This window comes from Asterias rubens, chromosome 1 (assembly GCF_902459465.1).
Source record: "Asterias rubens chromosome 1, eAstRub1.3, whole genome shotgun sequence".
NCBI classification, from domain to species: Eukaryota; Metazoa; Echinodermata; class Asteroidea; order Forcipulatida; family Asteriidae; genus Asterias; species Asterias rubens.
Window position 1 is genome coordinate 32431678 of NC_047062.1, and position 19687 is coordinate 32451364.

General features: G+C 39.7%; 1 long non-coding RNA gene across 1 annotated transcript; it reads left to right on the forward strand.

The window, feature by feature from the left end:
• Nucleotides 1-10122: 10122 nt before the first annotated feature.
• Nucleotides 10123-18809, forward strand: LOC117294464. Its single transcript, XR_004519535.1, has 5 exons — nucleotides 10123-10208; nucleotides 12781-12942; nucleotides 15275-15489; nucleotides 16826-17027; nucleotides 18746-18809. It is a non-coding gene; the product is annotated as an uncharacterized LOC117294464 (long non-coding RNA).
• The last annotated feature ends 878 nt before the right edge of the window (nucleotides 18810-19687 follow it).

Here is a 19687-nt window from a genome sequence, read left to right on the forward strand (position 1 = left end):
TCATTAAAGTACCCATCGTTTGAGGCCGAATGGTTCATTCGTATAAATAATTATTCTACATTCATAAATACCTCAGACAGTTTCGCTATTTTTATTGGTAGAGAGCGCGTCACGTAGGTGTGTATAAACCTTTGTTTATGACCAGTAGAAAGTGTTGAAACATGGGTGTGACACGCAAGCTTCATGCACCTGTTCTTATAAGACAGTTTCTTCATTCCTATTGGTCGAGAGCAACGGCTGAAACAGTTGTGTCACATCATGCAATACGCGCGACGCGCACAGCCTTCCCTTATAAGGAGTTGTTTACCCGAGAGGGCGGCGGAGGGCTTTACCATTTCATAGCTGGAGGGGTGTTGTGTTGAAATAAATCATTGAACAATTATAATTTTTGCATTTATTTTTTCTTTTTGACCAAAAAGTGTTGATGTTTTTGACCAAAAAGGTATTTATGAATGTAGAATAATTATTTGGACGAACCATTCGGGCTCAAACGATTGATACAAAAATGACACAAAATGGTTGACTATAATCATTGCCATCGGTTTCCCATGTGTATAAATGTAATTATGTTTATGGGTCATTACTTGTACACAGGCCTTTTCGAAACCATGGCTTTGGCTTTGGATTCGGCTTGAGGCTTCGTTCTCTCGTCTGAAGCCCAAAGCACGCACAATTGCCAACAACCGGCAGGGCCAATCTAGCCTGAGCCGAATCCAAAGCCGAAGCCGTCGTTTCGAAAAGGCTCATAGTATGCTTGAGCAAGCATTACCATCCACATTCCATTTTAGCTGCAAATGTTTCAGGTCTTCTCAACACTTCGGTGCAAGGTGTGTCATTCAATAACGGCCCATTACGCGTCTTGACATGCACCTCTTTACCGCAATAACGGCCCATTACGCGTCTTGACATGCACCGCTTTACCGCCATAATGATTTGACTAAATAAAGTCACGTTCCTCGTGGCTCATAATGGGTGCGTTCGTTTAGCTTCCCTGGGTCGACCCCGGTGTGTGGCGTGTTTTTTTTTCCAGGACGAACGTGGGTAATTATCTGCACACGTTCGTCCTGGAAAAAGAAAACGCCACACACCGGGGTCGACCCGGGGAAGCTAATCGACCGCACCCAATGTACGCCAGATGGGTCGGTCTGCCAACGCGTGACAAATTCTGACAGTACTGCAGCCCTGGTAGGACGTCAGTCAGTGTCAACCATAGGGCTAACAGTACCGTTCATCTTCATAAAAAGTCTTAGCATCCGTCACAAGAAGGTAGCAATGATTGTCTATGGACTGATGCAGGACATGCATGGATTTATACGAACGGGAAATGCGTCTGAAGGAGAGCTGCAAGAATACTGAAAACTGTGAAGTTTGCCGCCATTTTGAGCGCCGAGTGATAGCGTCTGAACACGGCAGGGCGAGTCTAACTTTTAGCAAGTGGTAAGCTGTTGTAAACCGTACCCCCGCCTGTCTATAATTATATGCTCTAAGCTAATTGTATTGTAATGTATTTTATTTTATTCAGAAACGGGGAGGGTAACAACATTGTTTATAATAAATAACAATTAGTGAAGAAGTCATATGGAAAGGAGTGTTAAAGGAACACGTTGCTTTGGATCGGTCGAGTTGGTCTTTGAAAAGCGTGTAACAGTTTGCTATAAAATGCATAATGGTTTAGAAAGATGTTTTAAAAGTAGAATACAATGATCAACACACATTTGCCTCAACATTGCGTGGTTTTCCCTTATACTTTGCGAACTAACACGGTCGGCCATTAATGGGAGTCAAACATTTGACTCCCATAAAGAAATGGCCGACCGTGTTTGTCGACAAGGTAAAAGGAAAACCACGCAATTTCGAGTGGTACTTGTGTGGATCATTATATTCTACTTTTAAAATATCTTTCTTATCATATGCATTTTATAATAAACGGTTACAAACGCTTTTCAAAGACCAACTCGACTGATCCTAGGCAACGTGTTCCTTTAACTAATAACAAAAAACATACATTGGTAAAGCCTTGTTCACACAGATTTTATTTTTAACGCTAAATAAAAAGACATACTTTGCGACGCAATGAATTATAGCTTCATCAGGAGTGTCCATCAAAAACTTAATCTATCTTCCCTACCAAGCATTTCAAAAGTCTGTATTGATTAATAATAATATAAACCAACATAAATTATTCATAAGGTCGTTGTGGAATGGGCAATCTATAGCAGAAAATCCATTACTGTTTCAACATCAAGGTGACAATGCGGGCAAATTCTTTGGCTTGACTCTAACCCAATATACCTTGATAATTAAATATAAAGTAGCTTGTGTGAATGGCGATAAGAAGGTTTAGACACATCGTAAAATAATAAAATAACTCAAACTCAAACTGGGTTTGAAGATACGGTATGTCCTGAGCTTATTCTTTTGGCCAGAATTAGTTCTATAGCCATTATGCAATCTATTGTACCAGTTAGAGTTAAACACTGAACGTTTCACATTCCTTTGGCTATATAGATGGCACAGTACCTTTTAAGCATGAGAAATACCGATGTTTTGTGGCTGAGCCCTTGTGTTTGATCACAGAGAAAGGACCTTTCGCTGTGGTTGAACAGCAAGCATTGTTATCACTCGATTTCAACCAGTAATTTAGCATATGTACAAAGGAAAACGACAAAATTCGTCCGGGAATAAATCGGGTGTGGTAAGGCTAACCGCTGGCGCGGTAAACTTGTGAAGATTGGCAGTAGTCTGGAGTCGAAATGACCTTCATAAATCTGTGATCTTTTCTTCGACAGCTCTGTGCACAAAAAACCCCTATCGTTTTTAGTTCCAGAATGATTCAAAAGCATAACTGAAAGTTTTTACAAGTCCGGGCTTTTTTTCCAAGGCATGAATTTGTTTTCTCCAATAATCACCACATGCCGTGTGTTTCATGCATTAAATGTCCAAAATTTATGGGGTGTGTCGGGTCTACTCCCTGGCCTCTAGCGTAGCTTTGAAAATCCCCATAGCACTAATTTTTGTACGAGAGGAAAGCCATTGAAATTGTCCATCCAATGGTGCTAAACTTGTTTAGATTGGGCAATGATTTTGGGTCAAATTGATCCGTTGTACTTTTGATATTCTCTGTGCACACAAATCCCGTAGGGAGGCTTGTTGAGTTCGTTTCGGAGCACAGCCGCTTACTTTTAATTTTCGGTGTCAAGAAGTCTGGAAGCCGCTCTAAAACTTTGAAATTTGAATTCAGGGACATGCCAGGATGACGCAGGTACAAACTGCGTCTCTCTATCGTTTTTAGTTCCAGAATGATTCAAAAGCATAGCGGAAAGTTTTTATAAGTCCGGGCTTTTTTTTCAAGGCATATATTTGTTTTCTCCAATCATCACCACATGCCGTGTGTTTCATGCATTAAATGTCCTAAATTTATGGTTGTGTCGGGTCTACTCCCTGGCCTCTAGCGTCGCTTTGAAAATCCCCATAGCCCTAATTTTTGTGCGAGAGGAAAGCCCTTGGTGCTAAACCTGTTTAGATTTGGCAATGATTTTGGGTGAAATTGACCCGTTGTACTTTTGTTATTAATTCTCCCTTCACAGTTGACTTGTCGAAGCTAATGATGATGAAATAATTTAACTCTTACGAAAAATAAAACGCTCATTAGTAACAGGAAACTGTTCATCATTTATGATGATATTGTCGAAAATTATCGCCTTCGTATTTAATCAGTATGAGCATTGAGCCAGACAAAAGCCTTGAAAAGCTATTGTGTTCATTTTATCCGTGCACAAAAATATTCGCCATAAAAATTACCGTAGCCGTTTAACGAGAGGCATTTATTGTTCCCATGAGAACTTGTTCCTTTAGACAAATATTACCGAAAGGGTAACAAATTGTGCATACACATTAAGCCATGGCTATCTTTTCTACGATTCCAGTAATTTACTGCAAGAATCTTGAGAAGTTGGATTTCAGCAAACTCGGGCGGTGCAGGGACTAAAGGGTTAAACACCCCCATCCCCCAGAAAAAATCAACGGAAAAAGCCTGTTTGTTTCAAACTAAAACAATTTTTTTGAATCTGCTTCTTTTACTCTCCGACTACAATATGACTGTCGGATCAACTTGTTAGGTAGCCTTATATACTTGTAAATGGGTTCAGCAGACGTTGCTGCAGTGACTTTCAAAACAATGAGAGTTATTGTGCAAAGCAAAGTACTTCAATTTGATGACACTTGCATGACAAGTCAGACAGGTCGGACGTTACTGGGATGTACACTTTCAAAATGTAATATATTTACTCATAACATTGTTTCAAACCAAAGTTAAGAATCTGCTTCTATTACACACCAACTATAATAAGACTGCCTAAGGATCAACTTGTTAGGTAGCCTTATATAATTTTAAATGGGTTTATAGCAGATATTGCTGCAGTGACTTTCAAAACAAAGAGTTATTTTGTAAAGCAAAGTACTTTCTAAACAAAATACAAACAAGAGTTGTCATTTTTTTTGACACTTGAAAGACAAGTTTGACCAGTCACATGTGACAGGGACTTACACTTTTAAATTGTATTATGTTTACTAATGAAACCTTTAAAGCTGCTAACTTATACACATACCCCCCCCCCAAAAAAAAAAAAAAAAAAAAACCAACAACAACAACAACATGTTTTTTCAAAACAAAGTTTTATAATGTGATTCTCTCACACACCGACTACAATAATTATAACTTGTAGGTAGCCTTTTATACTTTTAGATGGGTGCAGCATTACTTCAGTGACTTACAGCACGTTTTAATGTGCAAGTTAAGCAATTAGACCTCTCAGTGTGGCGGTTTCTTTCGATTGCACACCTTGCTGGGTGAGCACACACGTGTTAAAAAAAGTCCATACCCCTGGCACTGAACTTGGTATTTGCAGTCCAGCACATAGTGTGCCTTGTAGTACACATCTACTGCTTTCATGACTGATGGTTGTGGAAAAGCATTTCTTGACTCCAGATCAGCGCTGCCTAATGATAGCACAAAGGGCTGGGGATGAAGCTTTGTGTCTATCCTTCAGGTAGTGTGGCATTATGATATCCTGTGGCATAAAAAGAATAATTAATAAAACTTGTTAATGTCCTAATACTCAGTTCTTAAGATATAGCGCCTAATATAACATTCAAATGTCAAGTAAAGTGATCATTATTATTTTATTTTACAAGAGGATATACAGAGTTATTTTTTTGAGTTATGAGAGCTGTTTAAAGCGGCTTGTTAGGGTTTACAAGGTGACGGCACAATCTGAAAACAACCACGCACGAACACCAGGACAGATCCGTATACTGAGAAGAGTAACGGTAATTTACTAGAGACATGTGTGTTACTATTATTTTGTGTTGGGTTTGTAAGAATTGTAATTATTTTCTGAAAACAAATGATTCATGAAATTGGGTTTTCAAAACATACTGGAGTCATTTAAATAAAACAAATTCAGATAACAGTGACAAATAGAAGACCAAAGCAAGGCTGCTTGTTTTCAGAGAAATTCATCACTTACCCGTTGAGTGTCGATGGATGATTTCGGGAATAAGTTGCAAATTATCTGCCTCGGTCAGCACCTTCATTGCCTGCATGTCGATCTCATTATCTGTATGAGTTGTAAACAAAAATAAATTTAATTGCAAAGCTGTTACGCATGGGCATACCTCTTCTATCGTAAAAGTAGCTGTGTGTAACTATGCACTGCTTCCAATACTCTTAAAACTAGTGTCATTTTGGTAAATTTAAGGGTCCTTTTTTTTTTTGCTTTGATTTTTGTGTTCCCTAACGCCACACTCCTCCAGTAATCTCAACACTTGGTGGTCAGCCATCATCGACGTCGCATTATAACTTCCTTGACTTGGTAATGAGCGCGTGTGCGCACGATAACAAAGTTCACAACAAAATGGTTAATGTCACGCCCTTTCACGCCATAATGCCCATCTGCCGGGAATGTTTCTCCAATTTCTACCCAGCAATTCGTGGTTGGATAAATCTAATAAACAATACCAATTAATTGGACAATGTTTATCCAACAATTGTTGTTTAAACTATACTCAACGTTGGTAACTCTTTTATCTTAATCAACCCTAAAGTTTACTCAATAGTTGAACACAAATTTACCAACAAATCACAAATGGCGTTTACCCAGCGATGTTTTGCCCAGCTCTTTTAACAGTGAAGGCATATATTTGTTTTCTCCAATAATCACCACATGCCGTGTGTTTCATGCATTAAATGTCCCAAATTTATGGGGTGTGTCGGGTCTACTCCCTGGCCTCTAGCGTCGCTTTGAAAATCCCCATAGCCCTAATTTCTGTACGAGAGGAAAGCCCTTGAAATTGTCCATCCATTGGTGCTAAACTTGTTTAGATTGGGCAATGATTTTGGGTGAAATTGACCCGTTGTACTTTTGATATTCTCTGTGCACAAAAATCCCGTAGGGAGGCTTGTTGAGTTCGTTTCGGAGCACAGCCGCCTACTTTTAATTTTCGGTATCAAGAAGTCTGGAAGCCGCTCTAAAACTTTGAAATTTGAATTCAGGGACATGCCAGGATGACGCAGGTACAAACTGCGTCTCTCTATCGTTTTTAGTTCCAGAATGATTCAAAAGCATAGCGGAAAGTTTTTATAAGTCCGGGCTTTTTTTTCAAGGCATATATTTGTTTTCTCCAATAATCACCACATGCCGTGTGTTTCATGCATTAAATGTCCCAAATTTATGGGGTGTGTCGGGTCTACTCCCTGGCCTCTAGCGTCGCTTTGAAAATCCCCATAGCCCTAATTTTTGTACGAGAGGAAAGCCCTTGAAATTTTCCATCCATTGGTGCTAAACTTGTTTAGATTGGGCAATGATTTTGGGTGAAATTGACCCGTTGTACTTTTGAGTTTCTCTGTGCACAAAAATCCCGTAGGGAGGCTTGTTGAGTTCGTTTCGGAGCACAGCCACCTACTTTTAATTTTCGGTATCAAGAAGTCTGGAAGCCGCTCTAAAACTTTGAAATTTGAATTCAGGGATATGCCAGGATGACGCAGGTACAAACTGCGTCTCTCTATCGTTTTTAGTTCCAGAATGATTCAAAAAGCATAGCTGAAAGTTTTTATAAGTCCGGGCTTTTTTTCAAGGCATATATTTGTTTTCTCCAATAATCACCACATGCCGTGTGTTTCATGCATTAAATGTCCCAAATTTATGGGGTGTGTCGGGTCTACTCCCTGGCCTCTTGCGTCGCTTTGAAAATCCCCATAGCCCTAATTTTTGTACGAGAGGAAAGCCCTTGAAATTGTCCATCCATTGGTGCTAAACTTGTTTAGATTGGGCAATGATTTTGGGTCAAATTGACCCGTTGTACTTTTGATATTCTCTGTGCACAAAAATCCCGTAGGGAGGCTTGTTGAGTTCGTTTCGGAGCACAGCCGCCTACTTTTAATTTTCGGTATCAAGAAGTCTGGAAGCCGCTCTAAAACTTTGAAAATTGAATTCAGGAACATGCCAGGATGACGCAGGTACAAACTGCGTCTCTCTATCGTTTTTAGTTCCAGAATGATTCAAAAGCATAGCTGAAAGTTTTTATAAGTCTGGGCTTTTTTTCCAAGGCATATATTTGTTTTCTCCAATAATCACCACATGCCGTGTGTTTCATGCATTAAATGTCCCAAATTTATGGGGTGTGTCGGGTCTACTCCCTGGCCTCTAGCGTCGCTTTGAAAATCCCCATAGCCCTAATTTTTGTACGAGAGGAAAGCCCTTGAAATTGTCCATCCATTGGTGCTAGACTTGTCTAGATTGAGCAATGATTTGGGGTCAAATTGACGTGACCCGTTGACTTTTGATATTCTCTGTGCACAAAAATCCCGGAGGGAGGCTTGTTGAGTTCGTTTCGGAGCACAGCCGCCTACTTTTAATTTTCGATATCAAGAAGTCTTGAAAACGCTCTAAAACTCTGAAATTTGAATGCAGGGATGGAAGCCGCCCTAAAATAATTTGTCTTAAAAATTCCACAAGTTGTGTTTTTTTTCTCCATTTTATATGCAACATGGCGGCTGTATTGGATTTTGAAATATTTAAAAGGTAATTGTACAAACCTAATACTTTCAAACAAATTTGGGCTGAATCAGTCCCTAAATTTTGTAGTCGGACAGTTTTTTTTTTAGTGGTTTTGGGGGAAAACGGCCTTCATTTTGTTTTTTTGACCCAAAAAATGCAAATAGTGTAACTAAGGTAAAAATGTTGGCACTGTGGAGCTTAGCCTATGAGTAGAGGACGCCCTCAGTTGTTTTAAATGTTGCAGTGCATAATGATCACGTTACACTCCATCACACCGCCATTTTTAAAGAACCCATCAAAGTGAAGTTTACCACACAACGTCGATGGTGAGTAACTAGTTTTTTTGTGACATTGTTTCGTTACACAGGATTTTCAACCTGGGAATTTAATTAAACATAGGGATATTTTGGTCACTATTTTAATAGATAACTTTCCGTAGGCGTATGGCGCCACCAATTTTTCACCAATTTTTACAAACACTAAACAGGGATATCTCATACATATTGACATGAATCATGATTGAGCTTGAGGCATGATTGAGGTAAATTTAGATACTTTATTATTTAAATATCGAATGAAAAAGTGGTGGCGCCATCCGGAAACTTTTGCATTTTAATTTTTTTTTTTTTTTTTAATACAAAATGTTCTCTTTGTTGTTGTATTGTACTTCACTTGTAATATTTGTACAATAATTGTAGTTTGAGTTTGAGTTTTGAGTTTGAGTTGAATCTACTTTTTTAATTTTAGGCCTCTGTACTGTGATCACCATCCAGCCTTTTTGGAACATCATATTGTAGCCCTTTTTTGGTGCCACCACCTTTTCATTAGATAGATTTGAGTGATAGCGTCTGTATTCTGGTAATATGTGTTACAGTCTCACTAGTCATCTGTGCCAAGTTGCAGTGAATTTTGTGCACTCAGAAGAGGCTTTATTTAAAAGCTAATGGATTTTGTTTATTAATGATACAATTAGGAACACTATTATTAATTATTTAGCCAAGCCATGGTAATATACACATAATGAATGTTTATGAGTGCAATGGTGCGAATATGTTCATGAGTTGAAAGATGGAATGTTCTATTCAACGAGGCGGAGCCGAGTTGAATGGAACATTCCAGCTTTCAACGAATGAACATATTCGCACCATTGCACGAATGAAAAACATTCATTATTTGTTTTATATAACATCCAAGTAGAACTTTGTCATTTTGATTGAAAGAAACAACTTTCAAAACAAACAATTTCAACTGTAGAAGCCGAATATGCTAGTAATTTTACTATGCCTTCTTGCAGTAACACCTGCTGCGTTACCAAAGACACGCGCACGCAGTGATGTTTTTACTCAGCTTTTTCGTTCCATCCGAAAAGTACCATTGCACGCTGGCAGCGTGCCAGCGTGCAATGGTACTTTTCGGATGGAACGAAAAAGCACGGCGAGTGACTCAGCGTGCAATGGTACTTTTATTTGCTATCACGTGACGGACAATCCTCCAATCAAATGGCAAGGATCTGCTTGGGTGTTATATAATATAGTTCTATCTAATTTACCTCAATGAGACATTCCTTTTTGTAAAAATTAGTCAAAAAGTGGTGGCGCCATACGGAAAGTTATCCGAGTAACAAAAACCACAACCAGCACATGTTTGTACATTCTTTGATCGAATTTTGGTCATCTCGTACCCAACATCCCAAGTCAACTCGTACCAAAGTCAACTCGTACCCAAGTCAACTCGTACCCAAGTCAACTCGTACCCAAGTCAACTCAGACCCAAATATATCTTTAAATTGATTTGTTATTAATTTGAATAAATTTTTGTTTTTTTCTTTCAGAAAAAGATGATCAGAGCGTACGAAAATGGTTTTGTGATTCAGTAGGGCACCTTCTTACTTCTAGAAACTATACTTGGCTCTCCCGTGAACGAGTCTTATAGTTCTTCAGTACTGCAGTTGAATTGAAGGAAAACAGTATCAAGTTAGTTTTAAAATACTCCTTTCACAAAACAACTATCGATTGATTGATTTATTTTTGTATTGTTTTGTTCATTGTAGGTTAGCTAACTCAGACAGATGAAGTCTGCCGCTCCACCATGCCTGATTCAAAGCTGACCGGTGTCAAGATTCAACAATGTCTTCTCCATCAACAGGTGCATGTAAGTTCAGCAACAACCAATGTAACGCATCAACAGATTTTGGCCAGTTTGATGATACTATATACTAAGGCTTTAACCACTTCACATGGCTTTCATTTCCTTCTGCTGTGTCTCTGTAGTAATAGTAATACAATACAATGCTCACACTTGATCTTATCGCATGATTCCCAACAAACATTTTATCCTTTCCCCTGAAAAAAAAGTGAGCATTCGCATCTTCCATGGTTGAGAAATTTCAGACTTTTTAAGTCATACTTTTTTAAAGGGATGCTGCAGTGATTTAAAATAAAACAGTTAATTTTGCTGTCATTTATTTCTGATATATGTATTGAACATCAATAAAATGTGTTTTGTTTATTCCCGACATATCTGACTTGCCTAATGAGCGAATAAGTCATGCCCCCCCCCTTTTGTGGATTGTTACCGCCCCTACCATCGACGTCACATCGGGAATTCAAACATATCGTTGGCAAAAAGAGTCTGGTCCCTAACTACACGCGTCTAGGTACCAGGCCACACAGTGCACACGTCTCTATATGCACACAGCCAGGGGGGGCCAGACAGCTTGGTTCCCGACATGACGTCACGTTTATGCAAGCGTTTAATCTCTTGAAAACCATTTTTAAAATACTTGCGCATTTAAAAAAAAAAAAAAAAGTTTAAAAAGTCATGTTTAATCGTTTAAATGAATAAAAAAAAACACTGCACCCACCCTTTAAGTTAGTCTTTTGTATGCAAGTTGCCAGACACACAAGGCCGGAAAGCCTTTTCTAGAGGCAGTTGCAACCTACTCCTTGGGCTGAAACAGGGTTACACCCTTTACAGTCCATATACTGGGCCCAATTTCATGGCTCTGCTTACCAAAAGCAAAGAATTGGCCCTTACGGAAGCAGGGAGTTCTGTGCTTACGGCAAGCGTATTTCATGGGTTAACAGCGACTTTTGGCTTCTGCGCAAGCGTACACTCCACGCAACTAGTCAATTTCAGGCATTCTACGCTAACAAAGCCAGCGCAGAAATTTTGCTCTAGCACTTCAAGCGGGGAATCTAATTGTAAGCAGAGAATTCGGCGGTAAGCTGAGCCATGAAATTGGGCCCTTATGTGTAGGCTATCATGAACAAGAAGCCAGGGCCCAACTTCATAGAGCTGCTTAAGCAAATAATTTTCTTAAGCACGAAAATAGCTCGCCTATTTGTTACTGGCCAAAATTTCATGCCATACATGTATACATTGCTTGTGACTGGTATTTAGCTGTTGTTTACTTAGCTTAACAATTGAGTGTAGTCTTGACCGGTAATCTGACTTTACTAAGCAAGGATTTTTTCGCTTAAGCGACAATTTTGTGCTTTTAAAAGCAGCTCTATGAAATTGTGCCCTGGCTGGTAGAGCCGAAAGCACTATTTCCCAAACTTTTCTGGTGAAGAAAATAAGCTGATATTTTTCTACTAAATTCAAAGGGGTGCTTAAAGACACTGAACACTATTGGTAATTGTCAAAGACCAGTCTTCTCACTTGGTGTTTCTCAACATTAGCTTAAAATAAAAAACCTGTGAAAATTTGAGCTCAATTGGTCATCGAAGTTGTGAGATAATATTAAAAGAAAAAACACCCTTGTCAGACAAAGTTGTGTGCGTTAAGATGGTTGATTTCGAGACCTCAAATTCTAAATCTGAGGTCTCAAAATCAAATTTGTGGAAAATTACTTTTTTCTCAAAAACTATGTCACTTCAGAGGGAGCCATTTCTCACAATGATTTATACCATCACCCTCTCCCCATTACTCGTCACCAAATAAGGTTTTATGCTAATAATTTTGAGTAATACCAATAGTGTCCACTGCCTTTACAGGTGAAAATGACATAATATCAAAATGTTACAACAATATGCAATCCCAGTCTCTGACTTTTTTGTCAGCAATCATGACTCTCAACCCTGAACTTTTTACCTTGTTCCGAAGGATCCATGACCGCCATAACGTAGAGTTGTTACACTAAGTGCTTCACGTGATTCAAGACCATTTCAAAATAACCACTTTAAAGACACTGGACACTTTTGTAATTGTCAAAGACTAGTCTTCTCACTTGATGTACAATGTATCTCAATGTATGCATACAATAACAAACCTGTAAGTTGCGAGATAATAATTCAAGAAAAACACCTTCGTCACACGAAGTTGTGTGCTTTTAGATGCTTGATTTCGGGACCTCAAAATCTAACTCTGAGGTCTCTATAAAATAAAATTCAAATACTTGAGTGGAAAATTACTTCTTTCTCAGAAAACTTAGTTACTTCAGATGGAGCAAATTCTCACAATGTTTTATACTATCAACAGCTCTCCATTGCTTGTCACCAAGTAAGTTTTTATGCTTACAATTATTTTGAGTAATTACCAATAACGTCCAGTGCCTTTAAACTAACTTTTCATAAATACGCCATGGGTCACAGCCACGTCTGTTAACCGTTCTGCTCATGTCACCGTAATTGACTATCTCGTCTAAACGGGATAAAAATACAGTCTGATTGTGTCACAATAAGTTACATGTACTGCATTTTTTATAAATCACTCAAAACAGGACGGCTGACGTGGATGTCATTGCACCCCTGGGTCATCTTTAAGGCGATACCAGGATGAGGACTTGATGCTGTTCGGTGATGATAAATATTTCTAGTGTGGCCTACGACAGCTGCCCACCTTAGCAAGCTGACAGCTGCCCGCCTGGAAACAAAGAAAACAAGTAAGCCGATCCTACTAACCCCCTTTGCTCATTACAGACTGGTCCAAAGGGGCAGAACAGAAAATGAGAAATGGTCCGCTTGGCCGGCCTGAGGAATGATGGAGGCAGATGGGAAACTGAAAGAAAGCCTCGATCTTGATTTGTAGGGTGCCATGGCAGAGTGGTTAAGAGCATCGAATTCATGTTCTGGTTGTTGAGTCATCGGAGTTTGGGTTTGAATCCCTGTCGTGACCCTTCTTGAGCAAGATGCTACACTATAAGTGCTTCTCATCACCCAGGGATATAAATGGGTACAAGTTCCTGCGAGGGTAGCGGTCGATATTATGTATCATAAAAAAGCCTTTGGAGCACTACGGTTGCTCAAGTTGTATACTCCAAAGGGTGCTGAGATTAAAAAGGAATATTTTTGGCCCAATGACCAGGGTAGCACACTGAGATGATTATTGTGAAATGCGTTATAAGAACTGACTGACTGTGCAAAATACACACAAAATTGCCTACCCTTCACTCAACATTCATTGCTCTTTCAGGAATCTATCTTGGGAATCCATCAAACACCAGGGTGTTTGGTGAAACTGGGTGAACTGATCTTTGATCAAAGACAATTTATGTTTTAGTGTCTTACCAAAACAACATCCAAACAGTCATAGGCTTTTTAAATGCCTGACACACAAGGCCTGAAGGCCACTCTAATGTATATTGTTTCCTTAAAGCCATTGGACACTTTCGGTAAACAGTATTGTCCAAGGCGCACACTTCGTGTATCACAACTTCTATATAAAAACCTGTGAAAATTAAGGCTCAATCAATCATCGGAGTCGGGAGAAAATAAGGGGAAAACCCAGCCCAGGGTAGAGAGATGCTGTAAAAGTAGAATACAATGATCCACACAAACACGCCTCGAAATTGCACGGTTTTCCTTTTACCTGGTAGACTAACACAGTCGGCCATTTATGGAAGTAAAATTTTTGACTCCCATAAATGGCCGACGTGTTAGTTCGCAAGTAAAAAGAAAACCACGCAGTCTACTTCACTCTACTTACCGGTAGAGTCGAATTACTGATGTGCATATTCCCTATATCGCGAGGCAATAATGCTTAGACTTTCACACACACACTCGAGCCCTCCACTGTCCTACCCACAACGCCCCCCGACATGCCTGCCACAGAGTCGTCCTCTTTTCTCTTAGCTGCGAGTAAGTAAGGATGTGATAAATCTGTGTCCAAAAGTTCACTGTTTTTGTGATATATTAAAAACACCTTATCCTTTGCTGAGAGCTTTTATAAAGACTTGAAGTTGTAGAGTTATAGATTGTTGTTGTAGAGAGTTTGAGAAAGAAAATAGTTTGATTTCTTTGAGTTAAATTATGAGTAGTGTAAAGAAATTTGGGAGAGCTTCGACTGTCAATACTGGGGTTACTTCCGTTCCCCCAGGACAGTCGTTCTCCGACTGCTACCTGTGAAGGACGTTCTGCAGGTGGGTGGGAGAGCGGATAGAGCGGTGTTACAGGCAGCCAGCCAAGCTGCAAAGCCAGAACAAGCTCCACCTCGTCAGTCCATGTTTAGGTGAGTTTCCCAGGGTATTACAGTGCTAACAATACTTATTAATGTTTTGATCACCCGTGGGGACGACACCCCCTGTCGGGCATGGACCACTATCGGGCCTAGCGGCCGCGAAGCATTCTCTGAAGGTTTGAGCGCGCCGGGTCCTACGCCCCCTTAAGACATGCAGTAGCACCGCGTATACCCACCGCCTTTCCTCGGTTTGAGTCTATGCAAATTAGTAATTCGACTCTACCGGTAAGTAGAGTGAGGTAGACTCCCCCCCCCCCACAGAAGTGTTGATGGGGTCTACGAACGAATACTTACCGGTAGAGTATCCCTCCCTCCTTCCCCACATACTCGGTCCTTGGGTGCTTACATTTGGTAGGGCTTATCGAAAAGAAGACGACTCTGTGGCAGGCATGTGGCGGGGCTATGTGGGTAGGACGGTGGAGGGCGCTATTGTGTGTGTGTGTGAAAGTCGTAGCATTATTGCCTCGCGGCATAGGGTTATGCAAATTATTAGTTCGACTCTACCGGTAAGTATTCTGTATATTTGGTTTTGGCTTTGTCCTCCCCCCTTCCATAAAGGACCTCACATGACGCATCATGCATTTTTAAGACTTGTTTTTCACCAGATGATTCTTACTCAACATTTCACAAAGCACTAAGATTCATCTCAAGAATCTTATTTCTTTTTGAAATGGGCCCCATGAAGAGAGTAAATTCATTTCACAACTGTTTTTTTTTCAAGCGCCCTAATGAGTAATGTTTCCTTTAACCTTTTATAGCATGAGAAACATGATGTCCCACAACCAAGTCTAGCAAATCAATTTCACTAGAGTCTTGAAGGCTTCAGAGAGCAACGATGAAAACATCAGAGTCTTCAAGGCATTCTACACATCAAGGAATCATGGATAAACAACCAAGCTCATTTCCTGTAACCCGAAGATGAGGATGTTCCTAACAGTGCACAATGAGTTCGGTAAATGAACAGAAAAAAAAGGTAAGAAAAAGTGTTCACATAATGGTTCTTAGTAAAGAAATCTATCCTAGTTTCATTCATTAAAGGCAGTGGACACTATTGGTAATTATTCAAAATAATTATCAGCATAAAACCTCACTTGGTAACGAGTGTAGGGAGAGGTTGATAGTATAAAACATTGTGAGAAACGGCTCCCTCTGAGGCGACGTAGTTTTAGAGAAAGAAGAAATTTTCCACGAATTTGATTTTGAGACCTCAGATTTAGAATTTGAGGTCTCAAAATCAAGCATCTGAAAGCACACAAATTTGTGTGACGGGGGTGTTTTTTTCAAATTTTCACAGGTTTGTTATTTTATGCACCAAGTTGAGATACACCAAGTGAGAAGACTGGTCTTTGACAATTACCAATAGTGTCCACTGTCTTTAAGTAGTATTCATAACTACCTCAGGATTTGTGGTGAAACTGGGTGAACATCAGTAACATTCAACATTAACATGATTAAGGTTGAACTTCAAAGAAAAGGTTTCTTGTAACTTTTCAAAAAATGGAGACCATTGTCTCTCACAGGGCTGTATGCTTCGTTTTTGTAAGGGCAAGGGCATCAAGGCATTTTCTTCTTGGTAAAGGGCACCCTGTTTTTTTTGTTATGCAAGTCGCCTGACACACAAGGCCTGAAGGCCACTTCAAGGTGTGGGCTACAATTATTTTTTCCAGAGGCCGTTGCCAACTACTCCTAGGGCTGAAATAGGGTTACCCCTTTCACAGTCCATACGAATGACCAGGGAACATGGAGGCAATCGCCTGCGTGAAGTATCAAGCCTGCTCTCAGCAACATCCAAAACCTGACACACAACGCCTGAAGGCTACAATTAACTTTTTTTATCCAGGGGCTGTTGCCACCTACATTTACTCCTGTGGCAGGGTAACTCCTTTTACAGTCCCTACGGATGTAGGCTTAGTTTGGTATCATCTACTAGGAGCTTGGCTAGTGGAGCAGAAAGCACTACATCCCCAACTCTATGAAGCAATCATGGTTAAGTGTCTTGCTTAAGGACTCAAACCCACACTCTGCTGATCAAATACCAGAGCCTGAACCCGGTGGTCTTAACTGCTCGGCTATGACTAGCAAAATTACCAGAGACTAGTATACCATGAAGCTATGTGAAATTTTCAATACATGATTCTCACTCAACATTTCACAAAGCACAAAGATTCAATCAATTATCTCAAGAAGAGTTAAGATCAATCTTATTTCTTTGTGAAATGGGGCCCGTTATTAAGAGAGTAAGTTCATTTTACAACTGCTTCTTTTTTTCAAGCGCCCTAATGAATAATGTTTCCTTTAACCTTTTATAGCATGAGAAGCCTGATGTCCCACAACCAAGTCTAGCAAATCAATTTCACTAGAGTCTTGAAAGTTTCAGAGAGCAACGATGGGAAACATCAGAGTCTTCAAGGCATTCTATACATCAAGGAATCATGGATAAACAACCAAGCTCATTTCCTGGAACCTGAAGATGAGGACGTTTCTAACAGTGCACAATCAGACCGGTAAAAGGTAAGGAAAAGTGAACATTAAAATGGTCGTTAGTAAAGAAATCTATCCTATAGGCCTATATGATTTGAGGCATTGCATGGTGAGGTATTAATATATATTTGGTTTGCGGTAACACCATGTGTGTATCTACTTGCGAGGTAGAGTTTGTTCTTAGAGAACTGTTTTCTTTATTCTATTACCGCTGAGTAGATTTATCGGATGTTCGGGAGACTTGTCAGTTCTGAAAAGAACTGTCCTGCTTTCAAACACTACCCAGGCAGAAGGTATAGAAAATTGGGGTGTCCGTCTGATAGTCCAACAGTCCGTACCTCCGAAGGTTCAATAGTCCGAAGGCTCGATAGTCCGAACGAACAAATTTCCAATAACAGGGGGTTATTAGTCCGAAAATGAAATATTGTTTGTTAGTCCGAACATTTGACGCGATAGTCTGAATGTTCATTAGTCCGTAGCTTCACTGATCCGAAGGTTAACTGGTCCAAAGGTTTGGTAGACCGAACCAACGATATAGTCCGAATTGACGATCGAACTTTATTGTAAATTCGGACGATTGAACCTTCAGACCAGCAAACATTTAGACTATTGAGCTGTAACCAAAAATTGCCTTGGATTACTAGTTTATCTTACAGGATCGTCATTAACTGTTAACTACCGCGGAGTCAGTTCTAGAATTGATCTCAACGTTAAGACTAGCTTGCTCTAGTCATTGTCAGGAGACTGAAGAGATAAGAGAGAACTGGGCTTATTTATAGGGGTTTAGAGGATCCAGTGTGAGTCAATCCTAGGTTCTTTCATTCAAATTCATCATCACTTTCCCTTGGTAGTTCAACCTATTGGTAGACTCTAAAATTGGGGGCAGGGTCAGGGCCCGGGACAAGTGAGATGCTAAGAAACTGTTTAGGGCAATCACCTGATTTCCATGTATCAAAAACGTTAATATCATCATGTCGGTTTAAGGCTGTTGATTTTCCTTGGAAGTTTAACTAATAAATAAATTGGGGCAGGGTGCAAAGAAATGGTTCTGCGCAATCAATGAAACACCTGACTTCCATTAATCAAAAACATTATCATCATCATGACGGTTTAAGGCCGTCATTTTTCCTTGGTAGTTCAACTAATTAGTAGACTCTATAATTGGGGCAGGGGGGCACGTGAGGTGCAAAGAAATGGTTCTGGGCAATCAAACACCTGATTTCCATCAATCAAAAACATTAGCATCCTCACGTCGTTTTTATGGCTCTCTCTCTACTTGCCCCTGTATGTTGCGTCCCTTGCAACAACTCCAATTTGGTGTGAACCCACCCATAATTACGTTGGTACACCTCTTCACCCAGTTTGCTCCTCCTTTCTCTCCACATGGCCAAACTGCATCAGCCTGAGCATCCTCAATACGGTGCCGATCCCCTCCACACAGCAAAAGTGAAGGAAAAAAACAGGACAGTTCTTTTCAGAACTTAGAAGTCTTCCACACATCTGATACATCTACTCCGCGGTAATAGAATAAAGAAAGACAGTTCCCAAAGTCTACCTGGCAAGTAGATACACACATGGTGTTACCCCAAACCAAATATGTAATACTGTAGTGATTAATATCATAAACCATTGGCGAAACTGTGGGGGGGGGGGTTTGAATCCCACTCGAGTAATGCTTGGATTTTATTTTTTACCATTTTTTTTTATAAAACAGAAGTTGTAAAGTTTGCACTTTGCTTGTGTTGCAGTAAAAGCTTACCATATACAAAGAGATCTATCTACATGCAAGACTGCTGAACCCACTCTCCAATGAAAGGTAAGTTCCTGAAAACATTTAATAAAATGTTATGTGTCTGTCTGTCTGTCTTTATGAGCTTCCCATCAAGGGAACTCGGCAAACTCCCACAAGAGAATATAAACACCAAGCTGGCAAAGTTGAAATCTCAAACAAACATTGATTTATTGTCTATGATTATGAGTTGCATAAATCAAGATATTGTGATTCAGTAACCAACCAACATAACATTTATTTCCACCAGACGACAATACTTATACTAGACATTGTGAAATCAACTTTTGAGTTTGGTAGGATTTGAACCCACAACCTTTTGATTGCAAGTCTTGCAGAGTAACGGGAACATGGTGACAGAATTTTCACCCAGTTCCAAATTGAACTTTCTGGTAATTTTAGAGAATGTCAGACATTATGCTGGTACACAAATCTATGTCAGAATAGACATGAGCTGTAGTATGTATCATCATCATTTGGCAAAGACTTGCGTCTGTGGCCACCTCGTCCCCAATATTGTAATATTCCAGAGTTTGTATAACTGCTTCTTTTTTATCGTGGGGTTTGAATCCGAGGGCAGAGGTTGATATTGTGTTTGAAAAATCCTTCTAGCATTAGTGAGTTGACAGTCCTGTCAAGCTTTTAAAAGTCACTTTATGTTATCTTATGAAAACATCAGCATCTAGTCATCAGGACACCCTAGATGTTCATTGAAGGACATTCCACTAATTTTTCTTAAATGATGAAAACTATTCTAGATGTGTTCATGCTGTTAGTAACATGTTTTTCTTTTTTTTCTTTTTTTTAAACAAACAGTTAACATTTCTGTAAATAGGTGCACCATTGCAAGCAAGCACATATGATGCGATTTTATGCGCTACTTGGCGATCTTAGAGGCTTG